The following is a 21,558-nucleotide window of genomic DNA, read 5'->3' on the forward strand; positions in this document are numbered from 1 at the left end:
TCAATAATTATATTTGGAATTGAATTATCCTACTTCTTCTTGAACACCAAATAGGAGTTTAATAAAGAAACAATGAAGAATTATCTGTGGGTGGTGTTGAAGGCCCTGAAATTTGAGTTTGTTCCCAGTCTCTACACTGCATGTCTCCAGCTCCATGCATTTGAAATGTCTCCTGCACTCTCATTCCTCATTATGTGCTAAGAATGCAGCCAAAAAGACCACTCACTTTTTGAAGTACATCTAAGCTAAGGACATTAAATTCCATCTTTACCTTTGAATACAGATTTCTATGAAAAGCCCAATCCATTTTAAAAAGCTGAATGGATAACTTGAAAGTAATTTATAGCTGATTAATATTTAGGGACCAAAAAAAAAATCCAATACAAGAGTATTTCCCAGATTTATTGAACACTATTTTGATTGGACTTGATTGAATTTTCATTCACTCAGTTCTTACCTTTCTTCGTTCATCACTAGTTGATGGAATGTCACTGGCCATGTTGAGCTCCGCAGTTCTGCCACCCGTATTGAAATGATCTATTTCCATGGCAAGACTGCCAGCTTGAGATGGTCTTTTTTCCTGCTGAGCCATTTGCAGTGATGGATGATACAAGGAACAGTAACACTTTCCAATTTGGCATCTTTCAGGCATTAACTGGATCTTTTATTCCACATCCTTTCAGCCCTACTCTTATTTTTCTTTGAGCTCATTGACTTCCAGACAAGAAAATGACACATTTCCTTAAGGAATCCCCCTTAGGTAGGAGTTGATGTCATTTTTTTTTAATAGAACTTCTTCAAAAAGACAGAAGTAACTCTTCAACCTGATGTTCTTCCATTGGAAATAAGGTGGAAATTTTGTTAAAATATGTGAACAAGGATTTCTTTACCTAATAATAGAATACATTGAGTAGAGGGAACCACATGAAGCTTGAAATGGAACATTTTACAAAAATTAAGAGAAAATAATAATTTACAACGTTTGTAGGAATCAATGATTCCTTTGTATCAACAATTGTTGCTTTTGCCAAATATTTTCATTTCTCCTTTCCCATACACATGGAAGAATTGTACTCCTTAGGTCCTTTGTGCTTGAGGCCATGCAGCTAGTTCTGCCCAGTGAGTTTTCTGGGGATGTGAGTGTATCACTTCTAAACTGGATCATCAACATGAGATCCTCAAGAGTTCTCTTCCTTTTGGCTGGTAACCGACAGTGACTATCTTATCAATCCCATTTCCTGAGTTCCTACCTTAAGGATTTGCAATTGACAGGTAATATGACCAAGAAATAATCTTTTGCTACCATAACAGCTGATATGTGGAGGTTATGTGTTACTGCAACATAGACTATTAATAGTTTATACTTATTGGATGAGACATTATAAAACTTGCTATTTGCCAATAGCTAACAATTACAAATACATCTGAAAACCATTTAGATAAATTTAGAGATGAACCATCTTTTAAGGATTTCTAATTTTCTAATCTTCCCATAAAATACTACTTAGTGTTGCTGGACATAACTATAGGTAGGACACTCCAGATGTGAGTGCGCTAGGGGCCCTTGTAACTTCTGAGAAGTAATGTAGATTAAAAAGCATAGACTTAGGAGCATGGGTTTTATATCTAAAGGAGTGGCAACCCACTCCAGTATTCTTGCCTGGAGAATTCCATGGACAGAGGAGCCTGGTTGGCTACAGTCCATGGGTTGCAGAGGGTTGGACACGACTGAGCGACTATCACTTTCACTTTTCACATTCTGTGTTAGCTCTTGTTCTCTAAACTGTTTTTTAATACCTATTTACTCTTGGCTGTGTTGTATCTTAGTTGCAGCATGGGGGATCTTCCTCACGATGCATGGGCTTCTCTCTAGTTGTGGCACACAGGCTCAGCAGATACTGTGGGCAGACTTAGTTCCTCCTCAGCATGTGGGATCCTATTTCTCAACCAGGGATCGAACCAGCATATCCTGCATTGGAAGGCAGATCCTTAACCACTGGACCACCAGGAAAGTCCTTTGTTATCTAAACTCTTGAAGCCTCAGTTTCCCTATCTGTAAAATGGAGATAATAATAACAGTGCCCCATATGGCAGTTATAGGGAAAGCACCAGTGACACTGATTTGTTGTTCAGTCACTAAGTCATGGCCAACTCGTTGTGAATCCATGGACTGCAGCATGCCAGTGACATTATGAAAAGGAGTAAATATTTACTCGAGGGTTGGGCTTAGAGAGGCCTTGATAAACAGTGTTTCTGTTCTTATTTTGAAGGAATAAGAACACAAATCTAAACCACCTTACCAATACTGCAGGGCTGTTACATCACTCAACCACCTTCTTTTCTTCCTTTTTCTGTTCTTCCTGATTCTTTCTGATCCTGCTTCATATTTCACAGGAAAAATCAACCTGGATAACAATCATCCCATGACATTTGTACCCAGTAAGTCATTGGTAAGAGGGCATGGGTTTCCCAGGTGGTAAAGAACCCACCTGCCAATGCAGGAGACACAAGAGACAGGGTTTGCTCCCTGGGTCAGGAAGATCCCCTGGAGGAGGGCACAGCAACTCATCCCAGTATTCTTGCCTGGAGAATCCCAATGGACGGAGGAACCTGGGAAGCTACAGTTCACAGGGTCGCAAAGAGTTGGACATGACTGAAGCGACTTAACACAGCACAACACAAGAGGAGCATGGTGATAACAACTCTGTTTCAAGCAGTGAGCAGCTGCTTTGTGTACCTGGTCCTTGCTCTGGACACTTTCCATGCATTCTTACAACAGCCCAGTAAGGCAGGAAGTTTAGTTCTCAACTTGCTAATGAGAAGGTTGAGGGTAGATATCTGCTTATAGTCATGCAGCTATTAATTGACACAGCCAGAATTTGGTCCAGAATGGTCTGAATATTGGCCTCTTAAATGCCAAGTAGGGGACGCAAATATCCAGGTTTGCCTCAAACTATAATTATGTCTAGTGTCCTGGCACTCAATCTGTTTAAGCATGTGTTTCAGGTTTTTCATAAAAGTATTATTATTAATAATTGTATTAAAACGTTCTGAATTTTCTAGGCTTTCCACTTTAACAATTAGCTTCTGCCATGGCTTCAGCTAGTCCATATGTGAACTGCACATGCCATAAAGAGAGTTCTCAACTTAATAGCTGGTTGTATTTGGAAACCAACTAGAGATGACCTTTCTTTCTTATTTCTTTCTAGATGCAGTGTAATAATACCTTTCTTGGAAGGAAATAAAGTGATCTTCTACACTAGGCTTGGGAAGCAAGCCCCTTCAGTCTTTGGTGGTGTTAGTGACAGAAGTGTTTAATACTACCGCCCCTTCCAAGTCAATGAGCACACGTGCAAATGGTGCCATGGCCAGCGCTACAAGCAAGATCCATGAAGCCACCAGAGTACCAGGGCACAGGGGCAGGGGAAACCTGAGATCTGCGGGTTAGGTGAATGTAAAACATATGGGAAATAGAGACTGAAAGTCCTCCCATAGAGTATGTAGAGAATAATTCATACTACAGTGGTTTTATTATTTATCATATGCTCTAAATCTATAACTTTTTAGTTATATTATTATTTGGTAACTTTAAAAATATTTGAATAACTCTTTAGCAGCAGTGAATTCTAGGGGAAAGAAATCACATGTTTAATGAAAATTTAAGTACTAAACTTCTTAAGAAAGTTGATGAACACATTACTTGCACAAAATGTGTGCTAGCATTTTTGTCTAACTGGGGAGCCATAATGATATCTGTGACCATGTGAAACTGTAAAGTGCTAATCTGCTGAGAAAACATCAGCAATGATTTCAAAACCTAACAGATATTTGGTGTAGGTTTTCCAGAAAGTCATGATTTAATGAAACATCACTAAAGTTATCTTTTAAATATCTGTGAATATCAGCAAGACATGAACAAATAAAAGGATGAATCCTCTTGCTGTGTAAAATATTTAAATTTAAAATTCTATAATGTAGTTTTGGAATGTTTCAACTTGTAGTGAGACGTGAACAAATAAAAGGATGAATCCTCTTGCTGTGTAAAATATTTAAATTTAAAATTCTATAATGTAGTTTTGGAATGTTTCAACTTGTAGTGAGACTCTTGTTGTAACTCCTATTTTTCTGGATAAATTTATATTCCAAACTGGAATGGAGTTAAAGTAACAATACCTATGATTTTGCAGCATCTGAGTTCAGAGAAGCATTCATAAGCACCACTGAAATACTTTGATTAAAATATCTTTCAAAGAAATATTCTGAATGGAGGCAAAAAGGAGTATTCATGAAAATATTTGGGCTGACATATTACACATTTTTATTTTAAAAACAGAATTGAGGATATACTTCATTAGCAGTATTTTCTCCTAGCTTACTATGTACTTCTGTATCTGAAAAGAGTATTTTCTCAACTAAAAATACTATGGGCCACAGATTAGTTGATTAAATATGCCAATAATTTACATTTTATTAGCTATAAACTATATTTTTAAAAAGACCACAGGCAATTTTATGAAAAAAATTTTTCAATGAGACTAAGTTGAAAAAGAAAATACATTTTTGAGAACCCCAGAAAAATGGTATTAGAAGCAGTTAATACCAAGAAATTGATTAGTGTATGGGAAGTATATCAAGCAGTTACTCTGTGTATATCATTTTTAATGTTTCATATAATCAACATAATAAAATTTTTTTATTTTGTTAAATGTAAATGGATATGTGGTATTCTCATTTTTAGAATTTTATTTTTAAAGCATTTTTCAACAGAACTATTTTATAATTATAAATGTGTTTTCTAAAAACACATTTTGATCAACAAGTGAATATTCCAAAAAGTATAATTCCCAAACATCCCAAATGGGGAATCCATATGCCAGCTGGAAAGAAGAGCAGCCTGTAGGGTGTGGTGACCTCTCTGTGTCCTTCCCAGCCCTTTGGATGTGGTAGGTCAACTTCCTCTAAGGCACCACGGTGAGTCGTTTTAAGTGAAGAATTGAACATAATCATTTTCCTACTTCTCCTGCTTTTAAAAGGAAGTGTCTTTCTTCTGGGTTCTTTTGATTCTACAGTATCAAGGATTCTAGGACACGCAGTCACCTGAAAGTTATGGCTGATAAATGTCTTCATTGCCTCAAAGAAATGTTCTGGGGCTGTGACGCTCTCCAGTGTTGCCTGAATTCCAAAGAGAACTACATGCCTTTGTGACTTTGAAGATTAATCTCTGTCACTCACAGCTCGTTGGCTTCCCCTGCTCATTTCTGCAACGTCTGCAGATGGTGCAGAGCTCTGTGCCAGAGTTATTTATCCACAAGTTCACTTCGCACATAGCTCCCTCTTTAAGCCATTCCAGGGAGAGTTAAATACTGAGCAATTACGCAACTCTTCTGTCAACCCGTGGGTCTCTGCAGCTCCCATCTGAAAGGATGCTTCTCCAGTAATACCTGCTATTCCTGGAGGTGGCGGTTGCTGTCATCTTTCAACTGAATGCAACAGGGACACTGCCTTCAAGAAGTCTCTCAAACCACAAAAACACACATTTTCAAAACACACATGAACAAGCAACTTCTCATTTGTAAGCATTCCTTACCACATTTCCAATGCTGCTAACTCCCTCATTGCATTTTTCTTCTACAATCTGAGTCATAAAATTCACCAGTCTTTGGCGTTTTTATGAATTTACAAGTCAGCAAAGATTTGATACTGAAGACTAAAACTTTGGGGAAAATGTGGAAAGGAAAGTTAGACAAAGGAAGAGAGAGAAATAATAATTATGATACTAAGCCCTTAATATTCATTATTAATTTTTCCATTATGAATACTTTTATTATCCTATTTTACATATAAGGAAACTGAGACTCAAAGAGATGAAATAACTTACACAAGGTCACATTCTTAACAATGACAGAAGTAGGACTTGAATCTAGACAGTTTGAATTTAGAGCTTGCAAGCATCATCCCTAAGATGCAGCTCATCAACACTAGTGAAAGGGCAGGAACAGAAGTAAAAGGAGAAGAAAGCATGAGGAAAGGTGGTAGGTAAATGGAAGGTGATGGGATTAAGGTAAAAATGTAGAGGTGGCGCTAGTGCTAAAGAACCCATCTGTGAATGCAGGAGACATGAGACACAGGTTCCGGTCCTCGATTGGGAAGATCCCCTGGAGGAGGGCATGGCAACCCACTACAGTATTCTTGCCTGGAGAATCCCATGGACAGAGGAGCCTGGCAGGTTACAGTCCACAGGGTCACAAAGAGTTGGACATGACTGAAGTGACTCAGCAGGAGGAGGAAAGACTGAGGAAGAGAGAGACAGAGAGAGATGTAGAAGGGGTGATGGCCCAAGAACCTCCTGTGATTTAATTTAAGTTATCTATGCCTTGATAAATCTTGGGTAAATTTAACAATTATTAAAATAGCTATCATTTTGTTGTTGTTGTTGTTGTTTTTCCAACAGTCATCTTCTTTCTTTTTTCATCCTCTGAGAGTATGTTACTGCTGACTTGCTACAGGAAACTTCACATTGAAGAAGAATACTGGCTTTCACAACAGTGAAGTTGAATTTCCTCTTCTGGAAATTGGGGATGAATACCCACCTCACATTTCCTGGTGGCTCGGACTGTAAAGAATCTGCCTGCAATGTCGGAGACCCAGGTTCGATCCCTAGGTCAGGAAGATCCCCTAGAGAAGAGAATGGCAACCCACCCCAGTATTCTTGCCTGGGAAATCCCATGGACAGAGGAGCCTGGCAGACTTACAGTCCATGGGGTCGCAAAGAGTTGGACACGACTGACTGACTAACACTAACACACTCACATCTCATTATAAATTAAACACTATAAGCAAAGCATTGGAAATTACAAATCAGTTTCCTGTGCACTGAGTACCAACTCTCTGGTCAAGTAATTAAGGCACAAAAAGAGGGAATCAGACAAAAGGAGGAAAAAGGAAGAGGAAGAAATAATCATAAGTAGCATTCATGGAACACTTGTTATGTGCCAAGGACAGCATGTACTACCATGGTTTGCTCAGGATGGTTAAGTTGTCTTTCTCTCTTCTCTGGCTGGAACCTCTAGATCGAGACCTCCTAAACCTCAGGCAAGGGGTGAAATATACAGTAGGAGTTATGAGAATGGGCTCAGAGTAATACTATATTTCTTTTTTTTTTTTTTTTTTTTTGAGCAATACTATATTTCACTGCTGGTCCACAAGTCAGCTCATTTTTCTCATTGCCCCTCAGATTCTCTTTCTGCTTTGTGCTGATTCTGTGGAGGTCTGAGTTCCTTCAGCTCTAGCTTTCTGTTAGATCGGACCAATCTGGAGACACAGGTTCTGTCCTCTCCTGTATCCTTTGCAGCCAGCCAAGACATGGTTGGTTTGGACAGTAAGGAACTTACTCCCCTTAAGGCACCAGCATATTCAGGGATCTCTCACTCAAGTTTTTGCTTTTTCAGCAACATGATGTCTAGAGTAGTAAAAAGGATTCAATCATTGCCCATCTTTGGAGGCTTTAAAATCATTCTGCATCGGTTCCCTCAATCCTATCCAATTCAGTTCAGTTGCTCAGTCATGTCCGACACTCTGAGATCACATGGACTATAGCACGCCAGGATTCCCTGTCCATCACCAACTCCCAGAGTTTACTCAAACTCATGTCCATTGAGTTGGTGATGCCATCCAACCATCTCATCCTCTGTCATCCCCTTTTCCTCTTGCCTTCAACCTTTTCCAGCATCAGGGTCTTTTCAAATGAGTCAGTTCTTCGCATCAGGTTGCCAAAGTATTGGAGTTTCAGCTTCAACATCAGTCCTTTCAATGAATATTCAGGACTGATTTCCTTTAGGATTGACTGGTTTGATCTCCTTGCAGTCCAAGGGACTCTCAAGAGTCTTCTCCAACACCACAGTTCAAAAGCATTAATTCTTCAGCACTCAGCTTTCTTTATAATGCAACTCTCACATCCATACATGACTACTGAAAAAACCATAGCTTTGACGAGACAGACCTTTGTCGGCAAAGTAATGTCTCTGCTTTTTAGTATGCTGTCTAGGTTGGTCATAACTTTTCTTCCAAGGAGCAAGCATCTTTTAATTTCATGGCTGCAATCACCATCTGCAGTGATTTTGGAGCCCAAGAAAATAAAGTCTCTCACTGTTTCCATTGTTTCCCCATCTATTTGCCATGAAGTGATGAGACCAGATGCCATGATCTTAGTTTTTTGAATGTTGAGTTTTAAGCCAGCTTTTTCACTCTCCTCTTTCACTTTCATCAAGAGGCTCTTTAGTTCCTCTCTGCTTTCTGCCATAAGGGTGGTGTCATCTGTGTATCTGGAGTTATTGATACTTCTCCCAGCAATATTAATGCCAGTTTGTGCTTTCTCCAGTCTAGCATTTGTCATGATGTACTTTGCATATAAGTTAAATAAGCAGGGTGACAATATATAGCCTTGACGTACTCCTTTTCCAATTTGGAACCAGTCTGTGGTTCCATGTCTGGTTCTAACTGTTGCTTCTTGATCTGCATACAGATTTCTCAGAAATCCTATCCTCATCTCTGTAAAAAGTTCTTTCATTAAACTGTCTTCAATTATCTTTTAGAATTAGCCATCTGTTTCCATCAAGACTGTGTTCAACACAGACATATACAGTCTGTATGATCTTAGATTAAGATCCCCAGCATCATAGGCCTCAGTTTCATCAGTGATAAAATGGGGATGTTGTATTTAGAGAGATAATATAAAGATTAAATGAAACTGCATGTCCTAACCCTCAGAATGGGAAAAATAATAGCAAATGAAACAACTGACAAAGAATTAATTTCTAAAATATAAAAGCAGCTCATGCAGCTCAATACCAGAAAAACAAACAATCCAATCAAAAAGTGGGAAACAGACATTTCTTCAAAGAAGACATGCAGATGGCTAATAAACACATGAAAAGATGCTCAACATCACTCATTATTAGAGAAATGCAAATCAAAACCACAATGAGGTATCACCTCACACCGGTCAGAATGGCCATCATCAAAAAGTCTACAAACAATAAATGCTGGAAAGGGTATGGAGAAAAGCAAACCCTCTTACACTGTTGGGGGGAATGCAAACTGGTACAGCCACTATGGAGAACAGTGTGGAGATTCCTTAAAAACTGAAGAAAGAACTGTCAGTTGACCCAGCAATCCCACTGCTGGGCATTTACCTTGAGGAAACCGGAACTGAAAGCGTCACATGTACCCCAGTGTTCACTGCAGCACTATTTACAATAGCTAGGGCATGGAAGCAACCTAGATGTTCATCGGCAGATGAATGCATAAGGAAGTTGTGGTATATTACTCAACTATAAAAAGGAATCATTTGAGTCAGTTCTAATGAGGTGGATGAACCTGGAGCCCATTATACAGAGTGAAGTAAGTCACATAGAGAAAGACAAATACTGTATATTAACACATATATATGGAATTTAGAAAGATGGTACTGATGATCCTACATACAGGGAAGCAAAGGAGACAGAGACATAAAGAACAGACTTTTGAACTCAGTGGGAGAAGGTGAGGGTGGGATGATTTGAGAAAATAGCACTGAAACATGTACATTACCATATGTAAAACAGATGACCAGTGCAAGTTCAATGCATGAAGCAGGGGACCCAAAGCTGGTGCTCTGGAACAACCCAGAGGGATGGGGTGGGGAGGGAGGTAGAAGGTGGGGTTCAGGACTGGGGGGGGGAAACACATGTATACCTGTGGCTAATTTATGCTGATGTATGGCAAAAACCATCACAGCATTGTAAAGCAATTTTCTTCCAATTAAAATAAATAAACTAATTTTTTACAAAGAAAGTGCATGTCCTTTGGTGCTTAATACCTTGTCAGATAAATAAATAGTAGCTGTTATTATTTACAGCCAACATAGGAAATGTGAACGCATATGAGATCACATCTTAAAAACAAGTTCCACTCCATCTGCCCATCAACATACATGTACCTTTACTGTAGGAAGTTCTCTGTGGTATCCAGAATTTAAATGATTACCTTAGTTTCAGGTTCTCTGGTAGTTCATGACTCATTCTATTTCAAATGGGCTTAGAATTCTCAGCTTGAGGATCTGAAACGGAGTGTGAAGGAGGAAAGGCTACAGGTATGTGTGGAATCAGTCTGCCTAGAAGACAGAATACTGGCCCTTTATACAATTAGATAGACGCTAGTCCTATTGCTGGTGGATTTTTCCAGAACCCAAGGCACCCCAACAGTATCCAATGGCCTAGGACCCACAATTATCACATCTGTTAGGTACATCAGATTTAGAAACACTCCACCTCTCCAGCATTGTTCTGTGTCTGGAGACTGCAGATAAATTTCGTTTTAAGTGCCAACTTGGATCAATTGATAGTGGTTGCCTGGAGTGCTGGGTGGAGAAAAAGTCTCAGGCCAAGTGCAGGCTCAGCAGGAAAATTAAGTGTTGTGTCTGATTAACAATGTCTGCTATGGACACGGGGTGAGGGGGTGCACTCCCACACTTGCTGCATGTAAGCTGACTCTGCAGTAAAGTATTAAGGGATTTTTTGGAAGACAGTAGAATGGGATGATGGCACCCCAGAACTTTCACTGCTTCATGCCTAATGATACTCTTCTTTGCACCCTTCTCATAGAGAAGCGATTTCAACTAAAAGGTAATGACTGAGATTACAGATAGATTTTCTCATTTTGGATCTTTCATTTTTATGTGCATTTGCATTCAGCAGTGAAATTATAACACATATTTGGTATCTGTTGTAAGCATCTGGGGATGGTTTATATTAAATAGATTCAAGAAACAGAGCTCTCTACTGGACAGTGATTCCGTCAAAGATGTTCAGCATAGCTCACTGAGCTCATCTCATCAATGATATGTTCACGCAGCTAAAGGCAAATGTTTAAACATTTAGTTAATGCACCATATGTCTTAAATGTTTTAGTTCCATCTGACATTTTTTAAAATCCATTTTAGTGGAAACCTGCCAAGTAAATTTACTTCTCTGGAAGATGATTATTCCATTCATCTGAAATTCAATCCTCCTGGACCTCTCAAACACAATGAACTCTTAATTTGGAGGCTTCTAAATCCAATGGCAGTGTGGTCTTCATGTTCTGCTTCCTGCTTGAAATTTGGGAAGATGCTAGGCCAGGTGGCTCCATGTGATATGGTCTGAGGGCCATACAGCTTGTTGTAGGCATAGAAGGCTTTGAGAGGAACTGATCATCACCCTTGGGGGCTCAGTGGAGTGGTAAAAAAAAAAAAAAAGGACAAAATAGAGGATTAGCATGATAAAGGGTACAAAATCAGAAAGATTAAAGAAGTGGGGGATAAGAAAAAACAAGAACTAAGAACAAAGGCAAATAAAGGACATTTACAACAGGCTATAGTTAATAGCTCTTATTTTTCAGGCCACACCCTCATACAGATGAAAAACAACACAGGGTCTAAAAATAATAGCCATATAACTCTGAGGTATAGGCACAGTAGTTAGAATCACAAGCTTTGATTTCAGATAAATTAAAGTCTTGGCTCTGCTAATTACTAACTATGACCTTGAGCAAAGTATTTGATCTCTCAGAGCCTAATTTCCTTACAGGATTGATTAAAGTAATAAACGAATACAGTGGGTAAGTATAAAAACTCAAATTTGAAAAAAAAAATAACTTTTTTGAATCAGTGAAACCAACTTTATAAACTGCCCATCTGTCTATAGCAAAAGATATATTTTATCACGTTCTAGTCCACTCCATTCTTATTCAGTGATTTTTATAAATCCAAATTAAAGTATACCTTTCTCAGTGCTTATCCCATTCAAATTCGAGACCACCTGGGTAAGAATTCATTCTTTTTAAGGTTTACCCTGCTGCATCTCACCTTCTATCTGAGGATAAGTAAGTCTGTGGAGGGAATATTATATGATGTTTTAGCTTCTAACCCTTGCCAGTTTGCAGCTGAGGCATCATATTATGCATGACTTTCAGGCAGCTGGCCTCTTTCCTTGTTCATCTGTTCTGCCAAAATTGGATCCACGAAGCTCTAAGCATCAAGATCTGACATCCATTCAGATAGGACTGATCAGGTCTAATCTTTGTGATGTCTTGCTGGCGCTCTCAGCCAAAGCCTCTATCAAAAGATTCTTGCCTTCTTCAGCTTCCTTCTTGGGACTTCAGACATTTTCCTATCCATCAGTCCTTTCTCCAATTCTGTAGCCCCATTGAGAGTCTAAGGAACTCTCAGTTACTTCATTCATACCCTACTAGAATGATAGGACCCTGGGAGGCTACCTGAAGCTTTCCTCACATGCCCATCCCTTGGCCATTGCTACTCCATGCTTACTCTGCCATATTGGAAATTGGATGTTGCCAATAATGGGATTTCTCTAACAGAATTAATGCACCTACTGAGGAACAGTATACGGAGACAACCAAGAGAAAAAAGAGAAGGATGAGCAGCGTAAGCAACTTTAAAGCTGATTTCTTGAAATCTAAATATTTGAAAGAACCAAGACCCTTCTTGGAAAGGCAAGGGTGATTCTGGCAGCTACAAGTCACATCATTAATTCACTGATTTGGACAAGTTGTGTTTCAGAGAAAGAAACCAGATTCCAAAGTCTGGCTGGAAAGTCAACTCATAACTTGGGTTACATAGAAGTAAGTGGCCTCTGCTCAGCCAGTGCTGCCTTTTGGCTTCCTGTTGCCAGAGACAAAACAGTAACTAAGGCTGGGAGGTGATGGGATTGGGGTCAGAGCGGCACCCTTCACTTTCTCTAGATTTTACCAAAAAAAATGCTGCTTGTGGACCCTCTAGTAATTCAAGGTCATTTCAAGGCTTATCTCTGTTCCCTGCAAAAACTCTGACTGCTATTGCTGATTGAACTCTGTGGAGAAGCGGGGATCAAAACAGAATCTAGACAAACATTAGCTCCTACATTCTTTGAAACAGTAAAGACATAAAGACAAAGATGCTTTGTGGGGAAAGGTTGAATGTGGAAAGATTTACTAACAAGAAATGACTGCAGTTAGAGTATCTTGAAAATATTTAATCAATGTATTGTCTTTCCTTTTAAACCCTTAATTATTGCTCATTTCCCTGTCACCCTTGAGACATCCAATATTTCAGGGGGAAGATAGACTACTCTAGATCAAGTAAATCACTGCTTGGCTTTGAGTTTTAAAATTTAGATTTGTTGATGCTATTCATTGTAGGACTGATAGGCTAAAGATAGTGCTTTGAATTTTCAGAGTTTTGGGTTTTGATGAGGTGTTTTTTTTGAACCCTGAAAGCTGAGCTTTATAAATCAAGAGCCAAAGCTAGAAAGACCAGGGCCCAGGGTCTTAGCATAAGCCTTGAGGTGAGGAAGGGAGAGGACTGGACTGAAGGGCAGTTTGTGTCAATGGAGTTGAAGTAGAAAATAAGCAGTTAGAGCCTGAGAATGAGAGAAGAAAAGTTGGAGGACAGATACGAGTGAATTAATTTCCTTGTCCTTCTGAGGATAATGTTGGGGGGAATCTAAAAGCCTCCAGTTAGAGACAAGGGTTACAAAGGAACACAAGTATCCCTTGCCTCCCAGAGCTCCTGCCTTTTACAGATGCCCTGAGTCTATAAGGCAGGAAGATCAACATGGCGTCTAGATGGTGGTGTAGAAATGACCTAGGAAAGCACCATATGAAACTGCCTGAGAGACTAGTCTTCTACCCTCTGCCCACAACCCTGCCCTCACCCCTTTCCCAGAGTCTGTGGGGGATCTAACATTCCCAGGAGCCTTCAGTGATGGAAGAAGAAGCCTCAGTCAGACCCTAAGGATCAGCAGTCCCAGGGACAGCTAAGGTGAGACCCACGTCCACTATGGGGGGAATCACCAGGCCCTAAAAGCGACATGCAAACAAGTTCCTCCACTGCAGATACTTCGACAATGGATACAGCACAAATCCCTTCCCTGGAGATGACCAGAAGGACCTCAGACCTCAACACCTCAAGCAGAAGAAAGTGTCCCTGTTGGTGGGAATGTAAATTCGTGCAACCACTGTGGAAAACAGTATAGAGGTTCCTCAGAAAACTAAAAACAGAATCACCATATAATCCAGCAACCTCACTCCTGGGCATATATCCAGACAGAACTATCGTTTGAAAAGATACATGCATACTATGTTCATAGTAGCACCTGAATGCCCATCGTCAGGTGAATGGATAAAGAGTATGTGGTACATATATAGCTTAAAAAAAGAATGAAATAACGCCATTTACAGAAACATGGATGGACCTAGACATTATCATAAGTGAACTAAGTCAGAAAGACAAATACCGTATGATATATGTGGAATCTAAAATATGACACAAATGAACCTATCTACAAAACAGAAACAGAATCACAGACATAGAGAATAGACTGATGTTTGCCGAGGGGTTGGGGGAGGGATAAAGTGGGAGTTTGGGGTTAGCAGATGTAAACTACTATACATAGGGTAGATAAACAACAATGTCCTACTGTAAGAAACCACAGTGGGAAAGAATATATTTTTTAAAAATCCAGGCAAAAAAAAAAAAAAAAAGTGTCACTCTGCTCCCAGGTACCATCTTGGGAAAACAGAGGGGAGAGAGCAATTATCCAAACAGTTCATTTTAAATCAGAAAGTCTGATACTACGTATAAAATAGATAACTAACGAGAACCTACCAGGTAGCTCAGGGAACTCTACTCAGTGCTCTGTGGTGACCTAAACGGGAAGGAAAGCCAAAAAGAGGGGATATATGTATACGTATATGAACTGTGGTGTTGGAGAAGACTCTTGAGAGTCCCTTGGACTGCAAGGAGCTCCAACCAGTCCATCCCAAAGGAGATCAGCCCTGGGTGTTCATTGGAAGGTCTGATGTTGAAGCTGAAACTCCAATACTTTGGCCACCTGATGAGAAGAACTAACTCATTTGAAAAGACCCTGATGCTGGGAAAGATTGAGGGTAGGAGGAGAAGGGGACGACAGAGGATGAGATGGTTGGATGGCATCACCGACTCAATGACCATGACTTTGGGTGGGCTCCGGGAGTTGGTGATGGACAGGGAGGCCTGGCATGCTGTAGCTCATGGGGTCACAAAGAGTCAGACATGACTGAGCAACTGAACTGAACTGATGTATACGTATAGCTGATTTACTTTGCTGTACAGTAGAAACTAACACAACACTGTAATGCAATTATAATCTAGTAAAAGTTAATTTAAAAAAATTTGTTTTAAAAATCAGAAAGCTGAGAAAGCTTTAATTGGTTAGATCAAGTGTTCTTCCTGTCAGTTGGGTAGGAGAGCAAGTAGGGTCATAGAAAATAAATTGAATTATGGAAAATAAAGGACTGGGGAGGAAAGGTTGGTTTTTATGTTTGTTTTTTGGTATATGTATTAGTCTGCTCAACCGGCTGCAACAGAATACCATCAACTCAGCGGCTTAAACTATGGAAATTGGTTTTCTCACCATTTAAGAGGCTTGACAATCAAGGTGGCAGAAGGGTTGGTTTCTGGCAAGACATCTCTCCTTGGCTTGTAGACAATGACTTCTCACTGTGTCCTGGCATGGGCATTTCTCTGTGTGAGCAGAAAGAGAGAGCGCTCTGGTGTCTTCTTGTAAGGACATCAGTCCCGTCAGATTACAGCCCCACCCTTATGATCTCCCAGGTGGCGCTAGAATCCTGCGGTAAAGAACCCACCTGCCAATGCAGGAGACATAAGAGACGCATGCACATTCAATCCCTGGGTCAGGAAGATGCCCTGGAGGAGGGCATGGCAACCCACTCCAGTATTCTTGTCTAGAGAATCCCACGGACAGAGGAGCCTGGCAGGCTATAGTACATGGGGTCACACAGAGTCAGACACAACTGAACTGACTTAGCACTTATCTCATTCAGTCAATTGCCTCCTTAGAATTTCCATCTTCAAATACAGTTCAACTGGAAGTCAGGGCTTCAACATGTGAATTTGGGATGGGGAGGGTACAATTCAGTCTATAATAGTCTATAAACTAGAGTCGTGGCACAAAAATGTTGTCTATATTTTACAAACAAAGACCTTGGTTCAGCCCCTGAACTTAATAATTGCTTAACAAGAGGAAACTGTAATATAATATTATTACTATATTAGTAAAATTAGCTAATTTGTAATAAGAACCAAGACATTGTTTTTCCTGCTTTACACCTTGCTATTCAATTTAATACAGTCTTACAAGATATATACTGGTCCTCTCTGACTTTGCTCCTATCAACTCTCCTGAAAAAATAGCCTCTTAACCCCACGCCTGATGCTCAGCCTCTGACAATCCACAGCAGGTATCTCACTTGGAACACTCGTTTAATTGGAAACTACAGTGTTTCAGCTCTTTTCCTCCCCACTTTCTTTAACTGCTGTGGTGATATCATAAGTCATTCCTGACATTAAAACTGTCCATCATGTCATTGGCACCCACTGAAGACGTCATGGCAAATGCTTTTGTCTGACAGAGGCTCTGCTATTGATGCTGCTACTGCTGAATACATGTATGGAGCCACAAGATCACTGCAGCAGCCACCACTGATGACCACAGCCAGCCATATTCCTGTCACCACCAATGTTACTATAGTTACACTTGTTCAAAACAATGCCACTTGGCCATCACACAAACCAATGTCCTTTCAGATCAGATCACCCCTGGGGATTTACTCATTGAGTCCTACTGTGCTATGCCCCAAATCACCTGGCCCTTTCAAACTTTCACATCTTTCCTTCTCTTGAATCTACCTGTCCTCAACACTTATGTTCTTATTTCCGAGTTTTACAATAAATATAGCTCATTTATGATAAATACAGTGATGAAAGCAAATGGAGACAAATACAAAAAGAAAATAAGAAGAAGAACAGCATTCAGACTGAATTAGAAATTAGTACTAAGGTTGGTGATACAAACAATAAAATAAAAACTAATTTTGGATTAAATGATATGTTGCAAGTGATATCACTATCACCATAAATTTAATCCCAAAGCACCTCACTCCTTTTGTATCTGATGGTTAATTGGTGAGTAATCAATACCTCTACAGATTTCCCCTGTCATTCAAGGAAAATACACTTTAAATCTTAAGAGATAATAATTTTATTCATAGATTTCACTATCTTTCTTTTTTCAGTTTTATTTGATATGAAGCTACCAGCCTTCTCTGAACATACCAAAGCCCTGAACTTAAAGTGAGAAATAAATCTCCAGTTCATCTTCCCATAGGTGTTATTTTCGATGGACTCCATTTGATGTCTCTGAGATAAAGCAATCAACCTGAAAAGGAATGAGGAGCTCATATACTGTGAAGTGACATATCATTATGACCATACCTATTAAGTGACTAAACCAGCCAGAGCCCAATTACATCTTTGCAACATACAGTGAAATACCTCTTAAATAGTTCTTCAACAAAGAAATAAACCTGTCATATAAGAAAAATTTGCTGTACATCAAGGCTATGTATTGAGGAAGTAATGTTGGTGTCAGGGTCGGGCTGGCTGTAATTCAAAGTGCAATTAAGGGAAATTAGAGGCAGTCCTCATTACATACATTTTACACTTTGTTTATTGTGCTACAAATTCTGAATTGGAACCACTGACTTGTAGCCACAATAGCTCATTTAGTAGAAAATGAGAATGTTAACAAAGGATATTTGATGGCTAAGGAGCAGAGTACAGCAATTTGTCCCAGAGTACAGTACATGTGTCCCTTCTCCAAAATCGGATCTTTGGATTGAGTTGAGCATGAAGTAGCCACAGGCAGAGCCAATAGGGCATATCTGTAATTCTTCTTGAGATTCAAATAAATAGCAAAAAAAAAAAAAAAAAATCAAGACAGAAAAAAGCACATTGATAATACTTAAACCAAAAAACGAATTTCCAATCGATTAATTAATTCACAAAGACCCAGAGAGGGAGCATACAAAAATGGCTGAAACAGCCATGTTGGAACCTGAAACTCATCAAGAAGAAAATGCTGGTCTCTAAAGATCACTTTTGAAGGCTAATAGCTCCCTTAGGGAATATTGGGTTGGCCAAAAAGTTCATTTGGAGTATTCTGTAAGATCTTACTGAACATTCTGGCCAATTCAATTCTTAATGAAAATTCTGTAAATGTTGAAGTCTTATATATTTTGTCTCAAACCCTACAGTTTGATGGAAGCATTATTTCTATAAACTTACACGATTCAATCACAGGAAAATAGTAGAAAGTAGGGTTATAAAAAGATGAATTGGAGAGGACTAGCATGGCATTCAGATGAGCACCATGCTGGGAATCTTGGGCTTGGGGGAGTATTTGAATTGGTCACATGGAATGTGGGGGTTCATAAACTGGCCCCATACATGGAGGGCGAGGAGAGATTGAAGAAAGAGGCAGCTACTCCATATTGGTAGGTGGCAGTCTTTACAATCAAGAAAACTCATATGCAAGGCTTGTCTTGGGTATGACAAGATGAATAGATGTCTGCACCTGCCCAGCAGAATCTTAAAAGTTTATATAGAAGCCTTAACTAGATTCAGTCACATATACCTTCCATTTATCCATATGGTTTCAACAACCCCTTATTCTCTCAAAGCTGCATCCTTGGAGCAGCTCCCACTCTGGAAACTGCTGACAGAACAGACCTTCCAAGAACAGGGAAGGAAATGAGAACCTTACTTCTTGCCCTGGTCTAGCTCCAATGTCAACTGGCTGACATGTCCTCCTGATGGGCTCCTCCAGCATGAATGGAGGTAATCATTTTAACTGCCTCTTGGGTACTGGACCATTTCAAAGCCTCAGAGAGTGAGTGATGGATTTCCAAAGTTAAAAACAATGCATGGTTGCCTATAATCTCATTTAGATGTCAGAGGGGGAGTTCAGGACTGTGGCAGTAGTATCAGTATGGGCAGCAGAAAAATGGGACCATGAAGGCTTTGGAAAGCATCTTACAAGACATAAAAGTCTAGGATGACTTTTGGATGAAATTTCTGCATCTGAGAAGTTTGAGTTTTCTCCTCCCTGGAGCTTCTGCTTTTCCTGGCGCCTTGAGGACTAACAATCTCCAAACATACAAGGTATTTGCATATTTGATGCTAACTACTCATGTAATCAGACTACAGTTGCTATTATTATCTCTTGAGAAAAATTAAGTATGGCCCAATGACATTGGACCACCTCTTACTCTTTCACTTTAGAAACTCTTCTAAAAGTAAAAAGATGCCTGGAGTCTGAGGTCGGGCAACGACGTTCATGCTTAGCAAATGCACGGATGTGTGTTGAGTGGAAGGGCGGTGGGGAGGGTCGGGAAGAACGCAAAGGAAAAAAAAGAAAGCACCTAAAGCATTTGCCAGGCTTCTCAAGGAGAGAAGGTTGTGCATCTGAGCAATTATCCTCGAAAACCAGAATACTGTCAAGCTGGGGAAGAGGAGCTGTTTAAAATTCCCCTTCTCTTCCATGAGGAGAAAAGAGACAATCATATCCTTAACTCTTCCCTGACTTTGCAGAAACATTTATGAAATAATGATTTTTAAATTGTGTGTTTTCAGGCTCCCTGTATGCTTCTCTTGTATAAGTTGGTTTACACTGCTGGAAAATTTTTTCTTGTTAGTGCTTCAACACCTGATCTTAATTGATTCACTGGAGGGAGTTGGTGTCTAAGGTTACTGAAAAGACTGAACTGACCAAAGTTTCAAGAATTTTATTCCACTTCCTACCTACACTCTTTGGCCAAACTACTTAGTAAATATTTTCTATAGACATCACTCTGAAGTCTTTTTCCCAACTGTCCCTCTAGGAGTGGCGTACTATCTGACTCTGCCTTCAGTCTTGGCTCCACCACTTTAAAGCTATGTGTTCTCAGCTGAGTTATGTCATTTTTGTGCCTCAGTTTCTTCATTGGTAAAGTTAAAATAATAATAATGTCTTTTTACCTTACAGCCTTGCTGGGAAGCATAAATTATTTAAACCATGCAAATTACTTGGAACTGTGCCTCGTACATAGAAAAGTGCTCACTACACATTAGTTATTATTTGAAGCGCAGAGAAATGTGTGACTAATTCTTCCCTGGTTCACTAGAAAAGATTTTACCAATGAGTTACCAACAGAATTCTCTGGAACATTCAATCAAAGTATGTCTGACAAGGAAGACAAGAAAGTGCATTCATGGTGGAGGAAGTTGCAAGGACAAATGTAAGGAGCTTAACCAACAGGATATATTCAGGAAGAAAACTCAGAAGAATTGTCAAAGAAAAAAAAAATCATGACTTCCAGTCCCCCAACCTTTCCTAAATTCTAACCACTCTCTAAAACTTTTAACTTACAAGGATGCAGCAGATAATATCTTCCAAAGATGACAGGAACACCAACCATCCAACATGCTCATCTTATAATGTGACCTTAAAATTCCCCTGATCAAGGGATAAAGTCTATGTCTCCTCCACCTCGAGCTGAATAGAACTTTGCTATTGTCTCAACCAACAGGGAAGGACAGAAGTGACCTCCAAGGGAAGATAAAAAATGTCAGGCACTCCTGCTGTCTTGAAACACTCGGTCTTGGAAACCAGTCACCATGTGATAAGGCGACCCAAACTAGCCCCTGCCAAGAGACCACATGGAGAGAAAATTGTATGTAAGTGCTCCAGCCAATAGCCCAGCTGAGGTCCTGTTGACAGCCGACATCCACCTCCAAGGATGTAAGTAAAGATGCAGCCAGATGAGTCCAGTCTCCATCCATCACATCACTTTCAGTCTTTAGGTCTCCCCAACTGAGGTACCAGACACAATGGAGCAGAAAAAAGTCACCCCTGCTTCGCCCTGTCCTAATTCCTTACCCACAGAATCTGTGAGCAAAAAGAATGGTTGTCTTATGCCACCAAGTTTGGGGGTGGATTGTTACTCAGCAATGATAGCTAGTACAGCAGATATTCCTTTTTCTCTTACTGTGGAGAGAGATGTTGCTTGCCATGACACCATTCACGGTTAGTGATCACTCCCATTCTAAGGGATCACCTCTACCCAAGAGCCACAGGAGAAGCAAACAAAGCAGGCATCATAAGCATCCCTGGAATAAGTGGCTTAACCAAGTTGTAAGGTCAGGATCTCAAGCCTAATGTGAGGGTAAGGAAAGGAGGAAGGGATGGGCTACACAGTCAGTCATTAATGTCCTTCCCTTCACCTCCTACTCTCTCTGTTTTACTATCATCCATTTACACTGCTTCTTCTAACAGCTTATTATCACAGTTTTAATAACCATCCTGTCAACATGTTATCTTTAAAACAGTGGTTTTGGTTTTTGTTTTATTGGAGTATAGTTGCATTACAATGTTGTATTAGTTTCTGCTGTACAGCAAAGTGAATCAGTTGCATGCCATGGAGGCCACGTTGCTTCAGTCATGTTCAACATTTTACAATCCCATAGACTGTAGCCTGCCAGGCTCCTCTGTCCATGCCATTCTCCAGGCAAGAATACTGGAGTGGGTTGCCATGCCCTCCTCCAGGGGGATCTTCCTGACCCAGAGATTGAACCCACATCTCTTATGTCTTCTGCATTGGCAAGTG

The 21,558-nt window shown here is 39.9% G+C and overlaps 1 long non-coding RNA gene across 1 annotated transcript in view; it reads right to left on the reverse strand.

The window, feature by feature from the left end:
* Positions 1–4,652: 4,652 nt before the first annotated feature.
* The window catches only part of LOC145511666 (uncharacterized), a 137,413-nt gene continuing 120,507 nt past the window's right edge, over positions 4,653–21,558 (reverse strand). The window contains exons 4-7 of the long non-coding RNA XR_014058038.1: positions 15,468–15,577; positions 11,003–11,235; positions 10,024–10,096; positions 4,653–5,513 (exon numbers count right to left, since the gene is read on the reverse strand). This is a non-coding gene — a long non-coding RNA (uncharacterized LOC145511666). The remainder of the gene's footprint in view (positions 5,514–10,023; positions 10,097–11,002; positions 11,236–15,467; positions 15,578–21,558) is intronic.

This window comes from Giraffa tippelskirchi, chromosome 6, assembly GCF_054371585.1.
Source record: "Giraffa tippelskirchi isolate mGirTip1 chromosome 6, T2T-mGirTip1v1.2.pri, whole genome shotgun sequence".
Lineage (NCBI taxonomy): Eukaryota > Metazoa > Chordata > Mammalia > Artiodactyla > Giraffidae > Giraffa > Giraffa tippelskirchi.